A 22,773-nucleotide genomic window follows, 5' to 3' on the forward strand; every position below is an offset into this window, starting at 1 on the left:
GAGTCGTGTTTAAAAGCTTCGTGATCAGACGATCAGTACGTGTTTATACAATCTATTCCTAGCTGTAGAACAAACTTGTAGGATTAGTTTGGCTGGTTTTAGCGACTTACAGTGTGTTGTTTATGTAACATTCCTCAAATAAATTCTCTGCATAACTGTACTGTATTTGCCCAATTAAGTGCATAACTGTACTGTATTTGCCCAATTAGCTGCATAACTGTACTGCATGACTCATACAGTACAATTATGCAGTTGATTAGTACTGTATGGAGAATATGGTATGTGGAATCGCTTTGATCCTCCCACGCAAAGTACAATATGTTATATTATATCTAATCCAAAACAGCCAAGCTGCAAAAAAAGGAGTGCGGCCCTCAAAAAGGCTATAGTGAAAAAAGATGTGAAATCCAAGGTGGCGGCCAAGAAATGGCTGTGATGGTAGGTTAATGGTAAAAATATTAATTATGACAATTCAGGTGAATTTGCATTGCCTCCTCCACTAGGATTTGGCACCAAATCCACCTGAATTGTCATAATTAAAATTTTTGCCATTAACCTACCATCACAGCCATTTCTTGGCCGCCACCTTGGATTTCACATCTTTTTTCACTATAGCCTTTTTGAGGGCTGCACTCTTTTTGCAGCTTGGTTGTTTTGGATTAGACTTCACTTCTTTTTGCATTTGTATACCCCAAAGCCGGCCTATGGCCGGCTTTAGGGCTTCCTTCTAAGTTTTTTTTTTTTCCTGCAGGAATTGTGGAACAAAGGAAGAAAAGTGATTCAGAACATTACAAGTCACACTGAAGAGAGTTCAGCTATAAACAAGTCATGTACCCTATAGAGAGTTCAGCTACAAATAATTTACTCTGTAGAGGTTCTGCTACAAACACGTCTTCATTCAGAGAGTTTAACAACCAAAATCTACCATGTAAAGACTTCAGCTAGACTAACAAGTTACTCTGTAGAGAGATCAGCTAGAAATAAGAGAGAGCTCAGTTAGAAAACGTCACATTGTAGAGAGTTCAGCTACAAAAAAAATCACACTGTAGAGAGATCAGATAGAAGAAGCCACCTTGTAGAGGGTTCAGCTGTGAAGTTATCACCCTAGAGAGCGTTCAGCTAGAAAACAATCACCCTGTAGAGAGTTCAGCTACAAAGAAACCATCTTGTAGAGAGATCAGCTAGAAAGAAGTCACCTAGAGTGACATCAGCTACAATGAAACCATCCTGTAGAGAGTTCAGCTACAAACAAGTCATCCTGCAGAGAGTTTGGCTACAAAAAATCACCCTATAGAGTATTCAGCTACAAACAAATCACATTGTAGAGTGTACAACTAGACACGAGTCACCCAGTAGAGAGATCAGCTACAAGAAGTCACATTGTAGAGAGATCAGCTAGAAGAGATTACCTTGCAGAGAGTTCAGCTACAAAGAAACTATCCTGTAGAAAGTTCAGCTACAAACAAATCACCCTGTAGAGATATCAACTAGATACAAGTTACCTTATAGGGATCAGCTACAAACAAATCACCCTGTAGAAATATGTGTTGGAAACAAATCACCATGTAGAGAGTTCAGCTAGAAGCAAGTCACTCTGAAAAGAGTCCAGCTACAAACAATGGGAGTTTCAGCTACAGTTCGGTTATGTATAAGAAGTCACCTTATTACCTACAGTATGATTATCTTCCATTGTTAAATATACAAATATTTTTAATCAGACAAACAACTGTACACAACAACAACAATATATTTGTAGCTGAACTCTCTGTAGGGTGACTTGCTTCTTGTTGAACTGTCTATAAGATTAACTGTTTGCAGCTGAACTCCTTACAGAATAACTTGTAATGTAATAGAATTCTATAATGGAGTAAATAAATTAGCTGAATGCTCTATTAGGGTGACTGTTCTATTAGAGTATCTCGATCTCGCATTTGCCACACGGAGTTGGCTTTCGAATCATAACTCAGTGGTTTGTAATCCGATTCTTCTGTACTGCTGCAAGGACTTTTCTATGAAGATTATTCCAGCTATACACCGATTGTCAGCTCATTGCTCTAAGCGGTTTGCCTAGTAGGCATAAAAACTAATATATATTTTTATTCATAAAAATCGATCGCATAATTGTGACACAAGTTGGGTTTTGTGTCATATCTCCATGGTCTTTATCTCGATTCCTTTCAAACCACTACGACAAGCTTTCAACTTCATACTAGAGATCAACAATCTTTATATCTGTAATGATTCACTCACCTAGTAGGAGACAAATCAGCGCCAAGGAAATTTGTCAATTGAATGCTGTTGTGCACGCCCTGATTATTTGGGTTCATTTTCTTAGCAAGATTTGAAATAATGAAGCCATACAATTGTGAACTTTATTACTTGACCTCTCCTATCATTATTACTGCTGTAAATCTTTTATTTACATTGTAAAGTACTAGGCAGTAACTAGAATTTTGGTGGAGTTTTTGTGAAGATGCCAACTGGATCTCTTTCCACAGTCATCATCCTTTAAACTCTCACAGTGTATTTATATGATGATGGATATTATGCCTAGGCAGTGTTCAAAGTTATTGTTTGTGGAAGAAGTTATACTTTTAACCGCAAGATCAATGAAACCTATGGGCTTATAAGTAGCCTAATCCCATGCACCTCTGTAATGTTTATACTATGCACCTATGAAGTGTGTGATTAATCCAGGATCAGAGGTTCCAAGCATTACAGGATCAAAACAGCAAAAGAAGTGGAATTCACTGCTCGTACCAAATCAAGTATTCTTCCAAGACAGGAAAGGACTAAAGAGTATCCATGAGGCTTGCCAATTGTAGATGGTAGGCAAGGGGAGCCTGGAGCATCAGTGAAGCTGGTGAGACTTACTACCAATTTGAAAAGTGCCACTTGATAACAATGAGATGAGTCCTACAGCTGCCAGAGAATTACTTTATAACTGGGACTTTGAAAGTTTTCCCACATAGTGTTTTGCTTGCCCCACCACTACTGTTTCTGGGGCTCCAAATTGAGAATTTTCAGTGTGAGAGAGAGACTTGTTCAGTAGCAACTTAAAAGTACCTACTGATGATGATGATGGAGGTGGCAGATTTTTCGTGAAGTTGACAATTCAAATTTCTACCACAAACAGTTGTTTTGAAAGAAAACAACCGAACGTAACTTAAAACCGTTAAGGTTAACTGCAGTGCTTAACTAGTTTAACTGCAGGGTTAACTGGCAGGGAAGGTCCAGAATGTCTGCACAGTCTCTAAACCAGTTTGACTAGCTACCCTTCTTGGTAGCATTCCTAACAGTTACACACTCACTTCAAAGTAACCCCAAAGGAATGCAAGCTTAATTGGCTTCACGTTAATGTGACATGGGTGGTGCTCACTATTGTACGCATTTCTTCCTTCCAAAAGGGTGGGTTGAGTTATCCCCAAACTATCTCTGGAATTCTCAGTAGTTTACAGGAACTATTTGAGCTTGAAATCGCAAACAGGACATGCCTGCATATCAGAAGAGACTTTTATCGCATGCTTGTCCAGGCATGCCCATCAGGCTCTCAGGTTCCATTTCTGATTTATTTTGATCACCACACTCCCATTACCCATTTAGTTGTATCCTATAATAACTGTCCTGGTTCTAGTTAAAATGTACATATAAATGTGTATTGAATACATTAAAGAATGTTAAGCAAATGTATCCTATGCTTGATCCAAAAATGCATTGCATGGCTACCTATATACATGGAACATGGAGTAACAACCAAATTAATGAACTACATGACAACCCATCTTAGCCTGGAAATGTACTGCCACTTTTATACCAGCTTCTTGAACAGTCTTCCTACATCCAGCATTGTAATAATTTGAAGTGCTTTGCAGGGGCGGATCTAGGATTTATAAAAGGGGGGGGGGGGGGGGGGGCTAACTCAAGGTACTAATCTCTTGGGTAGAGGTGTGCAAAACATGCTGGAACTAGGGGGGGTCTGGGGGCATGCCCCCCAGGAAAATTTTGAAAAATAGATGCTAAAATACTGCAATTTGGAGACATTTCCACATAAAATTCATAATATTTTCTGCCTGTAGATATTTTATATACTGCCTTTAGATTACAGGTATGGCTCTCTGAAGCATTTTGCTAATGGAAAAGTTTGGGTAGGTACAGACAACCAAGTACATGATGCACCCCTCTCACAATTGCACAACACTGAATATGTGCATGTTAGAATAAGAATGTTGAAAGTGGAAAATTTTGAAATTTGAACAATGCAAGATTGAATCTGAGAGCATTTTCAATGGTAATTGTGTACCTGAATTAAGTATTGCCATACATATTAACTACACAAGTAGATGAATGAAGCCCTTTAAACAGACCAATGCACTTCATTGTATGCATAGGTGCAGGCAGATTTGGAAAAATTCCATAACAGAACCAACTACATGTTTCCAGTGAATGTTCTATTAGAATAGTTAGCTGACTGCTCTATTAGAGTATCTCAATCTTGTACACCTCCAATGCTGATCCAGGTCCTTGTTGCATAAACTTTAGCATAAATCCACTGATAATACCTTGGAAAGATGTTTATAAGGTGGTTTTATGAGTATTTGTATTATTAGTGATCATATAATTATGCTAAGACAAAATTTCATTATAATACTCAGCATATTGATCAAGTAAAGCCTAAATATGAAGGGGGGCTTCAGCCCCCAAAGCCCCCCCCCCTGGATCCACACTTGCTTTGTTTACATTAACAGTATAATAGCAAGGTTGAAATTTTCAATTTCACTAACCTGACACTGTTAAAATCTGGGATGGTACCCCCAGACGCATGCATCAGTGAATCACAACTGCCGTTACATTGCCTATTGGAATTCTTTTGTAGTAAGACCCAATAATTACAATAATTATCATTGTTAAATCAAAAATGAATCTGAATACACAGTAGATACTATAGTCCAGCAGCAAGCTTAACAGTCCAGCAACCAACTACCGGCTAAAAGCGTATGGTTACTTTTGTTTTGCCAGATGTATTTGGCTCCCACTGCAAATGTTAGCATCCAAGTGACCAAGTTTACAAAGAAGCTTTTAAACCCTTCAGATGTCCATATGCAACTGCATTATAAACTACTCTAATAAAACAGTCACTCCTCATACAAAGAACATCTCCTTAACCCATATCTTATAGTGTATAGAAACAATGCTCCCACCTTCTTTCTAATTGATACTATATAACTCATTAATAGTCACAGTCTGAGTACAATGAAATGTAGCTACACTGAATGACATAGTGTGGCCTGCAGTTCGAATCCTGGGGTTTGGAGGGATTTTTTTCTTTTCTTTGGCCCTTTTCTGTTTCACCTTATTGTTAACTAGGTTAAGTAATCATTTAAAGTCTCCAGTTCTTGTTAGGTTAGGTAATCCAAAGGCTGCAGCACATGTTGCTGTCAGACCTTCAGTGTTGGTCACTGTAAAGTATTAATAATTATACAACCAAGTACTAAAGATAATGCAAAATGCGGTTAAAATTACGTCATAAATAATAATAATAATTAATGTTCTCGAAAACTACAAGGTCTAGGGACATGAACTAACCGGGGATAGATTTGCCTGTGAATTAAGGCACAAATGTATAATCGTCACTCCTGTTTGTGCTGATGACTTGACCATACATGTAATTCTATATAACGCCCAGCACCACACCCTTGCTTAATTACAGATTGCGCGAAGGAGAAGATTAGCAATGCCAGTGCAGGAGAGCCAGAGGCCACTTTACGTGTAAACAAGAAGATTACAAGTAAGTTTTATGTTTGTAACATCTCAAGTCTCCATGCCAGCTGCCAGTGGATTCATTCACGTAAATAAACAATCTAATCAAAAACAGCCAAGCTGTAAAAAAAGGTGCGGCCCCCATAAAGGCCATGGTGAAAAAAGATGTGAAATCCAAGGTGGCGGCCAAGAAATGGCTGTGATGGTAGGTTATTGGTTACATTTTAATAACAACAATTCAGGTGAATTTGGTGCCAAGACCAAGCGGCACAAAATTCACCTGAATTGCCGTTATTAAAATGTAACCATTAACCTACCATCACACCCATTTCTTGGCTGCCACCTTGGATTTCACAACTTTTTTCACCATGGCCTTTATGGGGGCCACACCTTTTTTACAGCTTGGCTGTTTTTGATTAGATATCACTTCTTTTTGTATTTGTGTACTGCAAAGCCGGCCTATGGCTGGCTTTGGGGCTTTTTTAACCCATGTGTTTTTTCTTTACCACAGGAAGAAGAAAAGAACTTAAAGAAGAATTTTAGTACTTCAATTATTTTTGATTTTATTAGTAATTATACAAATTATATACATATATTTATTACATGCTCATTATTCCCCACAGGATTTTTTTTGCAGCTGATCTCTCTACTGGGTGACTTGAAATGTAGCTGAACTATATACAGGATGGTTTCTTTGTAGCTGAACTCTCTGTAACAGGTGATTTGTTTGCAGCTAAACTCTCTACATGGTGGTGTCTTTATAGCCGAACTCTCTACATGATGGTTTCTTTGTAGCTGAACTCTCTATAAGGTGACTTCGTCTAGCTGAACTCTCTACAGGGTGATTTTTTTTGTAGCTGAACTCTCTGCAGGGTGATTTGTTTGCAGCTGAACTCTCTACATGATGGTTTCTTTGTAGCTGAACTCTCTATAAGGTGACTTCGTCCAGTTGATCTCTCTACGGGGTGATTTGTTTCTAGCTGAACTCTCTACAGGTGAATTGTTTGCAGCTAAACTCTCTACATGGTGGTTTCTTTGTAGCTGAACTCTCTACAAGGTAACTTCTTCTCTACAGGGTGATTTGTTGTAGTTGAATTCTCTACTAGGTGGTTTGTATGAGGCTGAACTCTCTACATGGCGGTTTCTTTGTAGCTGAACTCTCTACAGAGTGATTTGTTTGCAGCTGAACTCTCTACATGATGGTTTCTTTGTAACTGAACACTCTACAAGGTGACTTCTTCTAGCATGATCTTTCTACAGGGTGAAATGTTGTAGCTGAACTATCTACAAGGTAACTTCTTCTAGCTGATCTCTATACAGGGTGATTTGTTTGTAGTTGAATTCTGTACAGGTGGTTTCTTTGTAGCTGAACTCTGTACATGATGGTTTCTTTGTAGCTAAACTCTTTACAAGGTGACTTCTTCTAACTGAACTCTCTACGGGGTAATTTCTTTTTAGCTGAACTCTCTATATGATGGTTTCTTTGTAAATGAACTCTCTACAAGGTGAATTCTTCTACCTGATCTCTCTACAGGGTGATTTGTTTATAACTGAACTCTGTACAAGTGCGTTTTTGTGGGTGATCTCACTGCAGGTTGATTTGTTTGTAGCTGAACTCACTAAAGGGTGATTTTGCTTGTAGCTGAACTCCTTGCATTGTATCTAGTTTCTAGCTGATCTCTCTACAGGGTGATTTTGTTTGTAGCTGATCTCTCTACAAGTTGATTTGTGTGTAACTGATCTCTCTGCAGGTTGATTAATTTGCAGCCGATCTCTCTACAAGGTAATTTGTTTGTAGCTGAACTGTCTATAAAGTGATTTATTTGTAGCTGATCTCTCTGCAGGTTGATTTGTTTTAGCTGAACTCTCTACAGGGTGATTTACTTGTAGCTGAACTCCTTACATTGTGACTAGTTTCTAGCTGATCTCTCTACAGGGTGATTTGTTTGTAGCTGATCTCTCTACAAGTTGATTTGTGTGTAGCTGATCTTTCTACTGGTTGATTTGTTTGTAGCCGATCTCTCTACAGGGTAATTTGTTTGTAGCTGAACTCTGTACAAGGTGCTTTTTTGTAGGTGATCTCACTGCAGGTTGATTTGTTTGTAGCTGAACTCACTAAAGAGTGATTTGCTTGTAGCTGAACTCCTTACATTGTGTCCAGTTTCTAGCTGATCTCTCTACAGAGTAATTTGTTTGTAGCTGAACTCTCTATAAGGTGATTTATTTGTAGCTGAACTCCTTACATTGTGTGTAGTTTCTAGCTGATCTCTCTACAGGGTGATTTGTTTGTAATTGATCTCTCTACAAGTTGATTTGTGTGTAGCTGATCTCTCTGCAGGTTGATTTGTTTGTAGCCGATCTCTCTATAGGGTAATTTGTTTGTAGCTGAACTCTCTATAAGGTGATTTGTTTGTAGTTGATCTCTCTGCAGGTTGATTTGTTTTAGCTGAACTCTCTACAGGCTGATTTGTTTGTAGCCGATCTCTCTACAGGGTAATTTGTTTGTAGCTGAACTCTCTACAAGTTGATTTGTGTGTAGCTGATCTCTCTGCAGGTTGATTTGTTTGTAGCCGATCTCTCTACAGGGTGATTTTTTTGTAGCTGACCTCTCTTCAGGGTGATTTGTTTCTAGCTGATCTCTCTACAGGGTGATTTTTTGTAGCTGACCTCTCTTCAGGGTGATTTGTTTCTAGCTGATTGCTCTACAGGTTGATTTGTTTGTAGATGAACTCTCTACAGGGTAATTTGCTTGTAGCTGAACTCCTTACTTTGTGTCTAGTTTGTAGCTGATCTCTCTACAGGGTGATTTGTTTGTAGCTGAACTCCTTACATTGTGTGTAGTTTCTAGCTAATCTCTCTACAGGGTGATTTGTTTGTAGCTGATTTCTCTACAAGTTGATTTGTGTGTATATAGCTGATCTCTCTGCAGGTTGATTTGTTTGTAGCCGATCTCTCTACAGGTAATCTGTTTGTAGCTGAACTCTCTATAAGGTGATTTGTTTGTAGCTGATCTCTCTGCAGGTTGATTTGTTTTAGCTGAACTCTCTACAAGGTGATTGCTTGTAGCTGAACTCCTTACATTGTGTCTAGTTTCTAGCTGATGTCTCTACAGGGTGATTTTTTTGTAACTGAACTCTCTTCAGGGTGGTTTGTTTGTAGCTGATCTCTCTACAGGTAGATTTGTGTTGATTTGTTCATTGCTGATCGCTCTAAAGGTAATTGATTTGTTGCAGTTGAACACCCTGCAAAGTGTTTTGTTTGTAGCTGATCACTCTAAAGGGTAATTTGTTTGTAGCTGAACTCTCTCCACATTGACTTGTGTGTAGCAGAATTCTGTGTAACTGAATTCTCTAGAGAGTGACTTAATTGTAGCTGAATTCTCTACACAGTGCATGACTTGTTTATAGCTGAACTTTCTTCAGTGTGACTTATAATGTTCTGAATCTCTATAGTGGTATATTTGCTTAACTCTCCACATGGTGACCGTCTTCTTGCTGAACTGTCTATAAGATTAACTGTTTGCAGCTGAACTCTCTACAGAATAACTTGTGATGTAATAAAATTCTATAATGGAGTAAATAAATTAGCCGAATGCTCTATTAGGGTGACTGTTCTATTAGAGTATCTCGATCTCGCATTTGCTACACGGAGTTGGCTTTCGAATCATAACTCAGTGGTTTGTAATCCGATTCTTCTGTACTACTGCAAGGACTTTCTATGAAGATTATTCCAGCTATACACCTATTTTCAGCTCATTGCTCTAAGCGGTTTGCCTAGTAGGCGTGAAAACTAATACTTTTTTATTCATAAAAATCGATCGCGTAATTGTGACACAGGTTGGGTTTTGTGTCATATCTCCGTGGTCTTTATCTCGATTCCTTTCAAACCACCAAAAGGCACTCCTACGATGGTTACTCCATCTACATAGCAATTTTCAACTCATTCCATGAAGCGGTTTACCCTGTAGGCGTGACAACAAATCGATCTTGTTTTACGCGAATAATCGGTCATAACTCCTGAACCATTCATCGGATTTGTACCAAACTTGATGCTAGGATTCGCCTTTGGACTCCTTTTCTGTGTGCCAAATTTCAAGGCGATCGGGAGTACGCGTTTGCTTGTTATAGCAATTTTTGCAAGTGTGCGAAAAGATGAAGAAGAAGAAGAAAAATAAACGAAGAAAAAAAAACGAAACTTTGGCAGCTCGTATCTCGGAAATGGCTGGAGCAATTTCCTTCAAATTTGGAATGTAGCCTCCCTTGGCTGGCGGGCAACTGTGTAGCAAATTTGGTTCTAATCAGATAAGTGATCACCGAGATACAAAGGTGTGAAAATGACGTTTTCGTTCTTCCTGTCAATATACTCACGGTGTGGCGCGCCGGCTTCTTGGGCCGCACGACACACTACCGTGTGTCTTGATCACGGTGTGGCGCGCCGGCTTCTTGGGCCGCACGACACACTACCGTGTGTCTTGATACAAGAAAACATTAAAACATTAAAACATATGCCACGCTCTTTACAATACAGTTGCATATAAAATACAAGTAAACAATTTTGTCTTGTGCAGCTGGCATGGAAAACTTCCTTTGTGTTGCTGTCGGGCAATTCAATACATGATTAATCTTTTTTGCCTTCACCTGGCATAGCTACTAGGCTCTGGCTGGCTTGGCCGTCTTCCTTTATCTGGTTCATCTGGCTTGCATACTCCTACAGTATTGTGTAGCTATCTCCCACAAGTTGTGTATGCATAATTATAGTGTGGCACCCATCACTGTGCCATTGCTACACCACTGATGAACCTTATGTAGCTCTAGTTGATGTTGACATACTGTGCTGTATATTGGCTAATAATTTTTATGTGGTGATGTTGCCTATAATGTATTGCTGCATACAATACTGCAATAATGTATAGTTGTCTCCTGTATGTTTTGTATACATATACTTTGTACACATCACTGTGCCATTACCACACCGGTGATGTACTGGCACTTAGATGCCAGTATTGTGTTATATCTGTCACTACTGTGACATATTGAGATGATTTGGAGATCGTGCCTTCACCACCTAATAGCCTCACCGGGGGGCTGTCACGTTGGTGTATGTGCTTGGTTGTATGTGACGCAGTCCTAATAATAATAAGTATACAACCAAGTACTAAGAATAATACAAAATGCGGTTAAAATTACATCATTAATAATGAAATAAATAAATAATAAATAATGTTTGAGAAAACTACGAGGCCTAGAGACATGAACTAAGCGGGGATAGATTCGCCTGTGAATGAAGGCACAACCGTATAATAAGTACACCTGTTTGTGCTGATGAATTTACTGTACGTGTAATTCTATATAACGCCCAGCACCACACCCTTGTTTAATTACAGATTGCTTGAAGCAGAAGATTAGTAAACGTCTGCGGAGAGGCCAGAGGCCACTTTACTGGTAAATAACAACATTACAAGTATGTTTAAATGTTTGTACTGTGTATTTTGTGTGCAGGATATGTGCTCCAGACGTCATGCAGTGAACAACCAGCTGATGACCAGTTGGGATACCAGCTGATGTGCTCATAAATAACCAGGTGGAACAACAAGGTAATGAGTAATGTAATACTTGTACCGGTAGTTGTATTATACATCTTCATCCTTCATCTGGCTTGCTAGCGGCTGGAATTATTTTCCACTGGACTTATCTACTACTCTACTGTGAGTCTGTATAATAGCTAAACAAGAAGCCGATGCAGTGCTGCATATACAACAATGTGTAACTATCTCCTGTATGTTGTGCATGGCTGTATGCATAATATTATAGACTGTGATCACTGTGCCAATGCCACACTGCTGATATACTGGTACATCACCAGTGGCCTCTAGTTACAACAGAGTCTGTTGTGCCATATTGGCTTGATTGGGATCAATTGTTAATTGTGCCTTCACCATGTCCCTTGTTCTGCATAGCCTCACTTCACTGCTGAGTCAACTTGAGAGACACGTCACACCTACAATATATAGCTACTTTCAATATAGCTTGGTTTTTGTGTAGGTTGTGTTTTAGTATTGTGGTTTTCTGATGCCAGTTAAACTCCCTTGCCTATGTATCATTTCCACCGGTACATGCACACTGCTCTGAGTGCTGCCCATGGCACTGTTTATACTTGCCCAATGGGTAGGTTGCAATGTTGGTGTATGTACTTGGTTGTATGTGACGCAGTCCTAGTAATAATAATAATAAAACAATATGTGTTGCAGAAAACAGCTGTTTTTTAGAACCGTTACAAGTTTGAGGAGGGTTCTTCAGCTCTCAAGTACTGGTAGCGACTCGAGCTAATCATGCCTTAAATACTCCAGTTATATTTCATATTTTGTTTTATAGTTGTATGTAACTGTGTTTTGATATAATATATAATTATACAACCAAGTACTAAGAATAATACAAAACACGGTTAAAATTACATCATAAATAAATAAATAAATAATAAATAACTAAATAATAATTAATGTTTGAGAAAAGTATGAGGCCTAGGCCTGCGCCGATTATGCCAGCATAATTTGGGGCATAACAGGGGCGTAGGCAGGATTTCCAAAAGGGGGATTCTGCCCTAAGTATAGAATTTCGTAGGTGTGTACATGTAAACACGTGTACACGTGTAAACATGTGTATTCTTATAAATTCATTCGCAATAGCGAGTAGAGGTACTTGAATTCCTCTGCCTGAAGACCTGTAGCTACCCATTTCAGTGGATTTGTGTAAGTTAATTCAGTTCTAGTTAACCAGTATCACGATTTAAAAAACTTAACTCTGAAAAGGGGGTTCGTCCGAACCCTTTGAACCCCCCCTGGCTACGCCCCTGATAATAGGTAGCCAAAAGCATCTGCATAATGCCAGCATAATAGGCAAATTTTTGTGCATTGGTTATCAGAGAAGCTGAAACTCAGCCTATTTTGCATGATGCAGAATGGGATAGTGTGCAAACATGGTAAAAATCAGATTTACAGCTATGTTGTGAAACAAGATTGGTTAAAGATCGATATACTCTAATAGAACAGTCACCGCATAATGGAATATCCTAATAGAATGCTCACAATTCATTAGGTACTCTAATAGAGCAGTCAAGACACAATTTTATATGAGCATATTTGGAGCATAATGGGACACAACTGGGCATAATTGGAGCATAATAGGAGAAATTTTGGAGCAATGCTCAAAAGTATAATAGGCAATTTCAAAAGCATAATAGACTCAGGCCTAGCCTAGAGACATAAACTAACCGGGGATCGATTCGCCTGTGAACGAAGGCACAAACATAATGATTGTGCCTGTTCATGCTGATGACTTGACCATACGTGTAATTCTATATAATGCCTAGTACCACACCCTTGCTTAATTACAGATTGTGCAAAGGAGAAGATTAGCGAATGTCCATGAAGTGACTGCAGGAGAGCCAGAGGCCACTTTACACATAAACAAGAAGATTACAAGTAAGTTTTTATGTTTGTAACATCTCAAGTCTCCATGCCAGCAGCCAGTCACATAAAATATGTAATTAATTAACAATACAAGAAAACATTAAAACACATGCCACGCTCTTTACAATACAGTTACATATAAAATACAAGTAAACAATTTTGTCTTGTGCAGCTGGCATGGCAAACTTCCTTTGTGTTGGTGTCAGGCAATTCAATACAGCTGTACATGCTTAATCATTTTTGCCTTCACCTGGCTTAGCTACTAGGTTCTGGCTGGCTTAGCTGTCTTCCTTTATCTGGTTCATCTGGCTTGCATACTCCTACAGTGTTGTGTAGCTAGTCTATCTCCTGCAAGCTGTGTATGTATAACTATGGTGTGTCACCCATCACTGTGCCATTGCTACACCACTGAGAACCTTATTTAGCTCTAGTTGATGTTGATATTGTGCTGTATATTGGCTAATAATTCTTACCTGTTGATGTTGCCTATAATGTATTGCTGCATACAATACTGCAATAATGATAGTTCTCTCCTGTACGTTTTGTATACATAATTACATATACTGTGTACACATCACTGTGTCATTACCACACCAATGATGTACTAGCACTTAGCTACTAGTGGCCTTTGGTTACGATGCCACTATTATGTTGTATCTGTCACTACTGTGACATGTTGATTTGGGGATTGTGCCTTCACCACCTAATAGCCTCACCAGGGGGCTGTCACATTGGTGTATGTACTTGGTTGTATGTGACGCGGTCCTAGTAATAATAATTATACAACCAAGTACTAAGAATAATACGAAATGCGGTTAAAATTACATCATTAATAATGAATGAAATAATAAATAAATAAATAATGTTTGAGAAACTACGAGGCCTAGAGACATGAACTAAGCGGGGATAGATTCGCCTGTGAATGAAGGCACAACCGTATAATAAGTATGCCTGTTCATGCGGATAACTTTACCGTACGTGTAATTCTATATAACGCCCGGCACCACACCCTTTTTAAATTACAGATTGTTCGAAGGAGAAGATTAGTAAACATCCGCGAAGAGGCCAGGTGCCACTTTCTGGTAAACAACATTACAAGTATGTTTAAATGTTTGTAACTGTGTATTTTGTGTGCAGGATATGCGCTCCAGGCGTCATGCAGGGAACAACCAGCTGATGACCAGTTGGGATACCAGCTGATACGCTCATAAACAACCAGCTGGAACAACAAGGTAATGAGTAATGTAATACTTGTACCGGTAGTTGTATTATACATCTTCATCCTTCATCTGGCTTGCTAGCGGCTGGAATTATTTTCCACTCGGCTTAACTACTACTCTACTGGTGAGTCTGTAATAGCTAAACAAGAAGCCGATGCAGTGCTGCACATACAACAATGTGTAACTATCTCCTGTATGTTGTGCATGGCTGTATGCATAATATTATAGACTGTAATCACTGTGCCAATGCCACACCGCTGATATACAGGTACATCACCAGTGGCCTCTAGTTACAACAGAGTCTGTTGTGCCATATTGGCTTGATTGGGATCAATTGCTAATTGTGCCTTCATCATATCCCTTATTCTGCATAGCCTCACTTCACTGCTGAGTCATTTTCAGATACATGTCACACCTACAGTATATAGTTACTTTCAATATATCTAACTTCACTTGGTTTTTGTGTAGGTTGTGTTTTAGTATTGTGGTTTTCTGATGCCAGTTAAACTCCCTTGCCTGTGTACGTATGCATATGTATCATTTCCACCGGTACACGTACACTGCTCTGAGTGCTGCCTATGGCACTGTTTATACTTGCCCAATGGGTAGGTTGCAACGTTGGTGTATGTACTTGGTTGTATATGACACAGTCCTAGTTATACAACCAAGTACTAAGAATAATATGAAACGCGGTTAAAATTACGTCATTAATAATGAATGAATAAATAAATAAATAAATAATTAATAAATAATGTTTGAGAAAACTACGAGGCCTAAGGCTTTGCACTCACTGGGAATAGAATCCATGTTGTATGAAGAGATAATCGTATAATGGGTGAATGTTTCCGTGGAGGTGATAGAAACGTACAACAATTCTATTTAATGCTGATCAAAACAGCACATGATATACTCACTACCAATCGAGCAGATTCAAATGGCTATTTAGACGAGCGAATTGCTGTTCAAGTGTGTTTGAAAGTGTTGCCAGCTGGCACACCAAGTCTCAAGTCGTCATGCCAGCTGCCAGTGGATGCGCTCCATGTATCTATGGCTGCAGGACACCTGAATAGGTTTGACATGCCAGCTGCACAAGGACAGGTATGTTTGTTTGTATTGTAATGTACATATGTATTGCATTTTATATTTTTTCTGGCTTGCTAGGCTCTGTGGTTGGTTTGGTTGCCTGTTTGTACTAATGTATTGTAAAGAGTGTGGTATGTGTTTTAAATGTTTTCTTGTATTATTGTACATTTTTCCTTTGCCTAGCTTACTAGGCTCTGGCTGGCTTGGCTGTCTTCCTTTATCTGGTTCACCTGGCTTGTATACTAGTTCGATACGATAACGATATCGACAACATTATCGCAAAATCGATATTTTTTCGATATATCGCACATCACTATTGTATACTCCTACAGTATTGTATATCTCCTGTAGGTTGTGTATGCATATACTGTGTACATATCACTGTGCCATTACCACACCGATGATGTACTGGTACTTAGCTACTGGTTGCCTTTAGTTATGAAGCCACTATTGTGTTGTATCTGTCACTACTGTGACATATTGAGTTGATTTGGGGATCGTGCCTTCACCACCTAATAACCTCACCAGGGGGCTGTCATGTTGGTGTATGTACTTGGTTGTATGTGATGTGGTCCTAGTAATAATAATAATAATAATAATAGTACATGTGATAAGCCATGGCTTCATACTCCACAACCTGTAATCACGGCCAACAATGTCAAGATTTTATGGGATTTTGACATACACACTGATCGTTTAATTTCTGTTCATCGCCCTGACATTGTGGTTGTAAACAGTGATGGTCGTACTGGAATTTTGATTGATGTGGCTATTCCTGCTGATGCAAATATTGCAAGTAAAGAATCTGAAAAAACAGCCAAATATCAAGATCTGTGTACTGAGATACAAAGACTTTGGAACTTAAAGTTATTCCTATTGTTATTGGCTGTTTAGGAACCTACACACCAAACCTGCTGAAATTTTTAAAGGAACTTCCTGGTAGGCATCCCATGGAACCACTTCTTAAATCTGCCATACTTGGTTCAGCTCAACTGTTCTGGCGCTCCCAGAGATCAGGCAGATCTCCAGCAACAGAACTTTATTGATTCAGTAACAACTGTAATGTGCCAGTAATTGTATACTGTGGTTTAAATGAAAATAATAATAATAACAGATTAATAGACATGGTGTAAGTACAATGAAATGTAGCTACACTAAATGGTTTGATTAATAAATTACGAACAGATTCTGCTTGTCTCAAAATAGTTAATCCTGGGGGTTGATTTACATGAATTTGTCTATGCAAAAACAGCTTGGCTGTGCGTCCATGAAAATAAAAGTAACTGACAACTTAAAGACCTAATATCTGGAGCAACCAAGAATGAATGTCAATGCGTACAACTAGCTGTAATAAGCAAAGTTTTGATTTTGTGCCCTCTTGTGTTCAACATTCAGTCTTGCTACATTCCTATTATTGATATTTTAAAAATTGTTAATTTAAAAATGAAGTAGGGATCAATACAATAAAAGTAATGAAACAAGAGATGAATGATGGTATTACAGCATAGCTCAGTGGGAAAGTCCCTACTTTGCAATGCCAAAATAATTGTTATAGCTAATGTGCCAAAGTAGGACTTTCCCATCGCGCTATGCTGTAATACCATCATTCATCTCTTGTTTCACTACTTTTATTGCATAGATCCCTACTTCATTATTAAATTTAGTTTGCTTAATTTTTGCTGTAGCACAGCTAGCTACAATGTAACTTGTGACTGTTCTAATAGAATGCCATACATGACTATTGTATTAGAGTGACCGTTGTATTAGAGTATATCTCGATTCAGCTAAGAGATGTGCAGCTAGCTAGACCAATAAATGGTGAGGTCATCTTGTTTACTGTTAAGTAAACAGCTAGATTGTTAAGAGGTGTGGTCCCCTCACTCTATCACTATCAATCTACCTAGATCCTTAATTAATGGGCGTGGTCACAAACCTGTTGCAAACAGGATCTCAATCGTGAACTTGCAGATATCTAGCTAGTGTAGCTATCACCAGGACTGAAGCACTTCTAAAATCCAGCTCTGAAATAATTCTGTGGTATCTATATATATTGCTGAAAGAAAGTGTTGGTACGGAAAATTAATGCCTCAATATGGTTTTGTTGGATGAAGAAGAAGGGGGACAAGTAGCCTGATTGAAGATAAAAGAAAATACAAGGCGCAAAAAGCCTACACTCTTCAGAATCCCAAAAGGCACGTCCCACTGGTGAGTTTGTTGTTGTGACGTAAAATGGTGACTGTGCACTGCTTCATTTGGCCTCTAGCCTTGCAACTGTGGTCAGTCAGGCAGGCAGTGAGGCAATGAAACTAAAATTCTAGTTTGGCAACTTTTTAAAGTTCTATATCCAGCCACCTGTAAGTGCTTTGTTATGTTTAATGCTGTTTGATATAAGGGGACCATAGGCGGCAGAAAGGGGGGGCTAGGGGGCTAAAGCCCCCCTCAGAATGATATCACACCGAAATTATTGGAGTGGGGCTGAAAACCGTGATAAAGATCGAGATACTCTAATAGAGCAGTCACTCTAATAAAGTAGTCAGTGTGTAGCGAGCTATGTAAGGATTTTATGTAGTTTATCAGCTAGAAATGGTAGCTGGTGAGGTGGAAAGCTCTTGTCAGTTGGTTGTGACCTTTTTTTTTTTTTTTTTTTTTGTCTCACCTTACCAAACTATAGAAATAAATCTGGGTCAGCTCAGCGGAGCCCCCCTCATATCAACTACTTCCTCCGCCGCTAAAGGGGAATAGTACTATTCTGTAAAAGTGATTTTCATCGCATAAAATGTCTCTAGGTGATTTTTAAAGGTGGAATTTGGGCAGCACGTGAAATATTCACTGCGATCCCTACTTAAATGGTACTACTATACCGTTTGATAGTAATTTGGTAATGTCTTTCTCTATGCTAACTACTAAAATAGGCACCTAAATTACCAGTCAATTAGAGATAAAAGGAATTATTTGGGAATAATAAATGTAGAATACGAATTAATGATAAGGACGCACTATTAATAATTTATTGTGCTCCACATATCAGCTCTTTTGGTTTCCAACTATGTACACTGAGACGCCTTTTTCTCATAGCCAATCTGTTTCACATAGAGAATCATGATTCATGGTAATGAGTCACATGGCCAAGGAAAGTAGGGCGAATGACTATCGTGTGTTATTTACCTGAATGACTAACTTCAATTGAATGCTAAACCAAAACAAACTTTCAATCTATTCTCTTGTAAAAAAAAAACACCTCACAATACAACACAACCTTTGATATATTGTTACACAAGCACATTAGTGGGTAAATAATCCCTCTCATATTTTAGTAATGCCTCATAACATTTTGCAAAAAACCTCGTATTCTTCTCCTCCTCCTCCATCTCAGTATTAGTTATTATTATTAGCGCTTCACAGTGACCAACACTGAAGGTCTGACAGTAACTTGTGCTGCAACCTTAGGATTATATAACTAACCTAGTTACAAGGACTCAGACTTAAACAATGACTTATAGCAAATAAGATGTAACGGAAAAGGGGCTAAAGTAAGGAAAAAAGTTAGAATGGGTCGACAAGATTTCTATGCTATTTAGAGACGCGAGGACGATGTGGGAGAGACTACCCACAAACTTAATTACCAAGGCCGTGGTAATTAATTGTGAGTAGCCAAGCCCACATCATCTGAGGGGCTCTAAATAGTGTAAAAACCAATGCCAACCCATTGTATGTAAGTGATTTAGAAAATTTCCTAGGTTAAGAAAGAGTGAGGGAAAGTGGCAAACTGTGCATTAACATTGGGATTTATCCTTAAGTTGAGTTGATCATGTCAGTGCCACTGAACTGGCATGACATTCATAACCCGCGTTGCTTGACTATATAGTGCCAGTATCAAGTACGTGTAGTTACTATTCCGGGTTATAAAGACACTTGTCTTGTCAGCCCAGAAAGTAAGCTAAAGTGTGAGTGCTAGCATCAAGATTTATCTATCTGTTGAGTTTGTTGTGTCAGTGCCAAACCGTGCTGGACATTGGTATTGAATGCCTAAATGAATGCTAATAATGCCTGTCTTGTCCAGAAAGTAAGTTAACAGTAAGGATATTATATTTTGTTTTTGGCTTTGCCAAGTTTTGTTTGATGAATGTAGTGAACTCTCTATAGGGTGACTTGTTTCTAGCTGATCTTTTCAAGGTGATTTGTTTCTAGCTGCATGATGTCTCTACAGGGTAACTTGTATCTAGTTGAACATTCTTTGGGTGACCTGAAATGTAGCTGAATTATTTACAGATGACTCTTATTTCTTGCTAAACTCTCTACAGGATGACTTGAAATGTAGGTAACTTGTTTCTAGCTGATCTCTATGCCGTATGACTTGCTCATAGCTAACAGGGTGACTATTTTCTAGCTGATGTTTCTTTGTGGTGATTTGTTTGTAGCTGAACTCTCCACAAAGTGACTTATTTCTAGCTGAACACTCTACAGGGTGACTTGAAATGTAGTTGGGGTGACTAGTTTCTAGCTGATCCCTCCACAAGGTACAGTAACTTGTTTCTAGTTGACCTTCCTACAGGGGGACTCGTTATTAGCTTTTCTCTCTACAGGGTAAATTGTTTATAGCTGATCTCTCTACAGGATTTCAGTTGAAATCTCTACAAGGTGATTTGAACTATCCACAGGGTGAGTTATTTCTAGCTGAACTGTATACAGGGTGACTTGAAATTTAGATGAACTCCCATTATAGAGTGACTTGTTTCGAGCTGATCTGTCTCTACAGGGTGATTTATTTCTAGCTAATCTCTCTACAGGATGATTAATTTTGTTTCTAGTTGATCTCTCTACAGGATGACTTGATCTCTTTACAGGGTGGTTTGTTACTAGCTGATCTATCTACTGTGTGACTGGTTTCTATCTACTGTGTGACTGGTTTCTAGCTGATCTATTTACTTTGTGACAAGGTAATTTGTTTGTAGCTGATCTTTCTACAGGATGATTTGTTTCTAGGTGAGCTCACTACAGGGTGACTTATTTCTAGCTGATCTCTCTACAGAGTGATTTGTTTCTACCTAATCTATCTACAGGGTGATATTGCTTCTAACTGATCTCTCTTCAGTGTGACTTGAAATATTCTAGCTGATTTTTCTGCAGTGTGACTTGTTTCCATTTTATCTCTCTACAGGATGACTTATTTCTAGCTGACCAATCTACTTGGTGATTAGTTTATAGCTGAACTCCACTTATTTCTAGCTGATTTTTCTAAAGGGAGATTTTGTTTCTAATAGATTTCTCTACAGAGTCACTTCTAGCTAATTTTTCTGCAGTGTGACTTGTTTTTAGCTGATCTCTCTACTGGGTGAGTTGTCTGTATATAGCTGAACTCTCCACAGGGTGCTTACTAAACTGTCTACAGGGTGACTTGGAATGTGGCTCTTTATAGGGTAGCTGATTTCTCTCCACACTCCACAGGGTGATTTGTTTCTACGTAGCTGATCTCCCTAAAGGATGATTTGTTTCTAGCTGATCTTAACACAAGGTGATTGGTTTCCAGCTGATCTCTCTACAGAATGACTTGTTTCTAGCTGATCTCTTTACAGGGTGGTTTGTTTCTAGGTGATCTATCTACTGCATGACTCATTACTAGCTGAACTATCTACAAAGTGATTTGTTTGTAGCTGATCTTTCTACAGGGTGATAGTTTCTAGCTGAACTCTCTACAGAGTGACTTGTTTCTAACTGATCTCTCTACAGGGTGACTTGAAATATTCTAGCTGATTTTCTGCAGTGTGACTTGTTTCTAGCTTATCTCTCTACAGGGTGACTTGTTTATATCTGATCTATGTACAGGGTGATTTGTTTTTAACTAATCTCTCTACAGGGTGATTTTGTTTCTAACTGATCTCTCTACAAGGTGAGTCGAAATATTCTAGCTGATACTTCTGCAGTGTGACTTGTTTCTAGTTGATCTTTCTACAGGGTGACTTGTTTATAATTATCTGAACTCTCTGCAAATTTGTTTGTAGATGATCTCTGTACAGAATGATTTCTAACTCTGACTTATTTCCAGCTGAACTGTTTACTGGGTAACTTGAGATGTAGTTGTATCAATAAACTCTTTGTTTCTAGCTGATCTCTCTCTATAGGGTGATTTGAGTCTAGCTGATCTCAGTTTAAAAACTATCTAAAATGGCAGGAAACTTAGTTGTTAGCTACTTGCACAGTGGATACTCTGGAAGGTAAGGAATTGGTGTAAACTATGTGAAACTTTGGTACACATAGCTTCAACCATTGGTGAGCTACAACACACTAAATACTTAAAATTGGTGTTTCTCAATACTTTAAAATAGGCGATAAAACCGGTTTTCCCAGACTGGGTCACATATGTGACCAGATCTGCAAGAGCCCCACCTGTTAGCACATTTTTCAAATTCCAGTTTATTACGTTTTCTTTATCAAAGGAATGGTCAGCAAAAGTTTCAGCTCTAAACACTAAGAACTTTCAAAGTTACAGTGCTACAAAGTGATAACAACAGAAAAATCAATTTGTACAGTGACAATATGGAAAATAAACTACAGGCGCTTGATTAAACAGTCATAACTTACAAATGCAGTCCTCTACAGAGATGCAACTTATATTATCATCTTCTCCATGTACAGGCGAGTTTATTGCTTGGTAAGATTTTTCTCCTAAGTCCTTCCTGTGACCAGGGCAAAGGTGAAATCATCAGAAGAAAATGTCAGATAACCACTTGTCCAATACAAGGCAGGATATAGCGTAGATGTTTTCCTTTGTTGCTTTAGCACTAGCTAGTGTTACAGCTGTAGAGATGAGCCAGTGATTATTCTTAGCAGGTAGCTAGGTGACACCACCAGGCAAGGTGATGGGGCTATGCAAATAGACTGGCTCATCACTACAGCCTTAACGCTAGCTAGTGTTAAGCACTGAAGCAACAAAGGAAAACATCTACACTACAACAATAGCCTCTATCACGCTTTATCATTGTGAGTACATGCATGTGCATCGTAAGTATATTCTAATTAATTAGTGCATGCACTGGTGTCATATGATTTGTAAGGAAGCGCAGTACCAGCAGTTGTAGTTCGATAGTGGTGTCTCCAGTGTTGCAAGGGATGGATAATGCCTGGATTATTGTTTAAAAGCTGTTTTTAGCTCAGTCCACGAGTCCAGTCTGTGAGTCCAGTCCACAAGTCCAGTCCATGGAATAAAGTAGGCTGGGGAACACAATACTACCAAGGTTTTTGCCTTTAACA

The 22,773-nt window shown here is 38.7% G+C and overlaps 1 protein-coding gene across 1 annotated transcript in view; it reads right to left on the reverse strand.

Annotated features, from left to right (window-relative positions):
• Positions 1-22,773, reverse strand: part of LOC136255205 (uncharacterized) — a gene marked incomplete at its 3' end in the record, with an annotated part of 43,073 nt that overhangs the window by 19,076 nt on the left and 1,224 nt on the right.

Source organism: Dysidea avara, chromosome 5, assembly GCF_963678975.1.
Source record: "Dysidea avara chromosome 5, odDysAvar1.4, whole genome shotgun sequence".
Classification (NCBI taxonomy): domain Eukaryota; kingdom Metazoa; phylum Porifera; class Demospongiae; order Dictyoceratida; family Dysideidae; genus Dysidea; species Dysidea avara.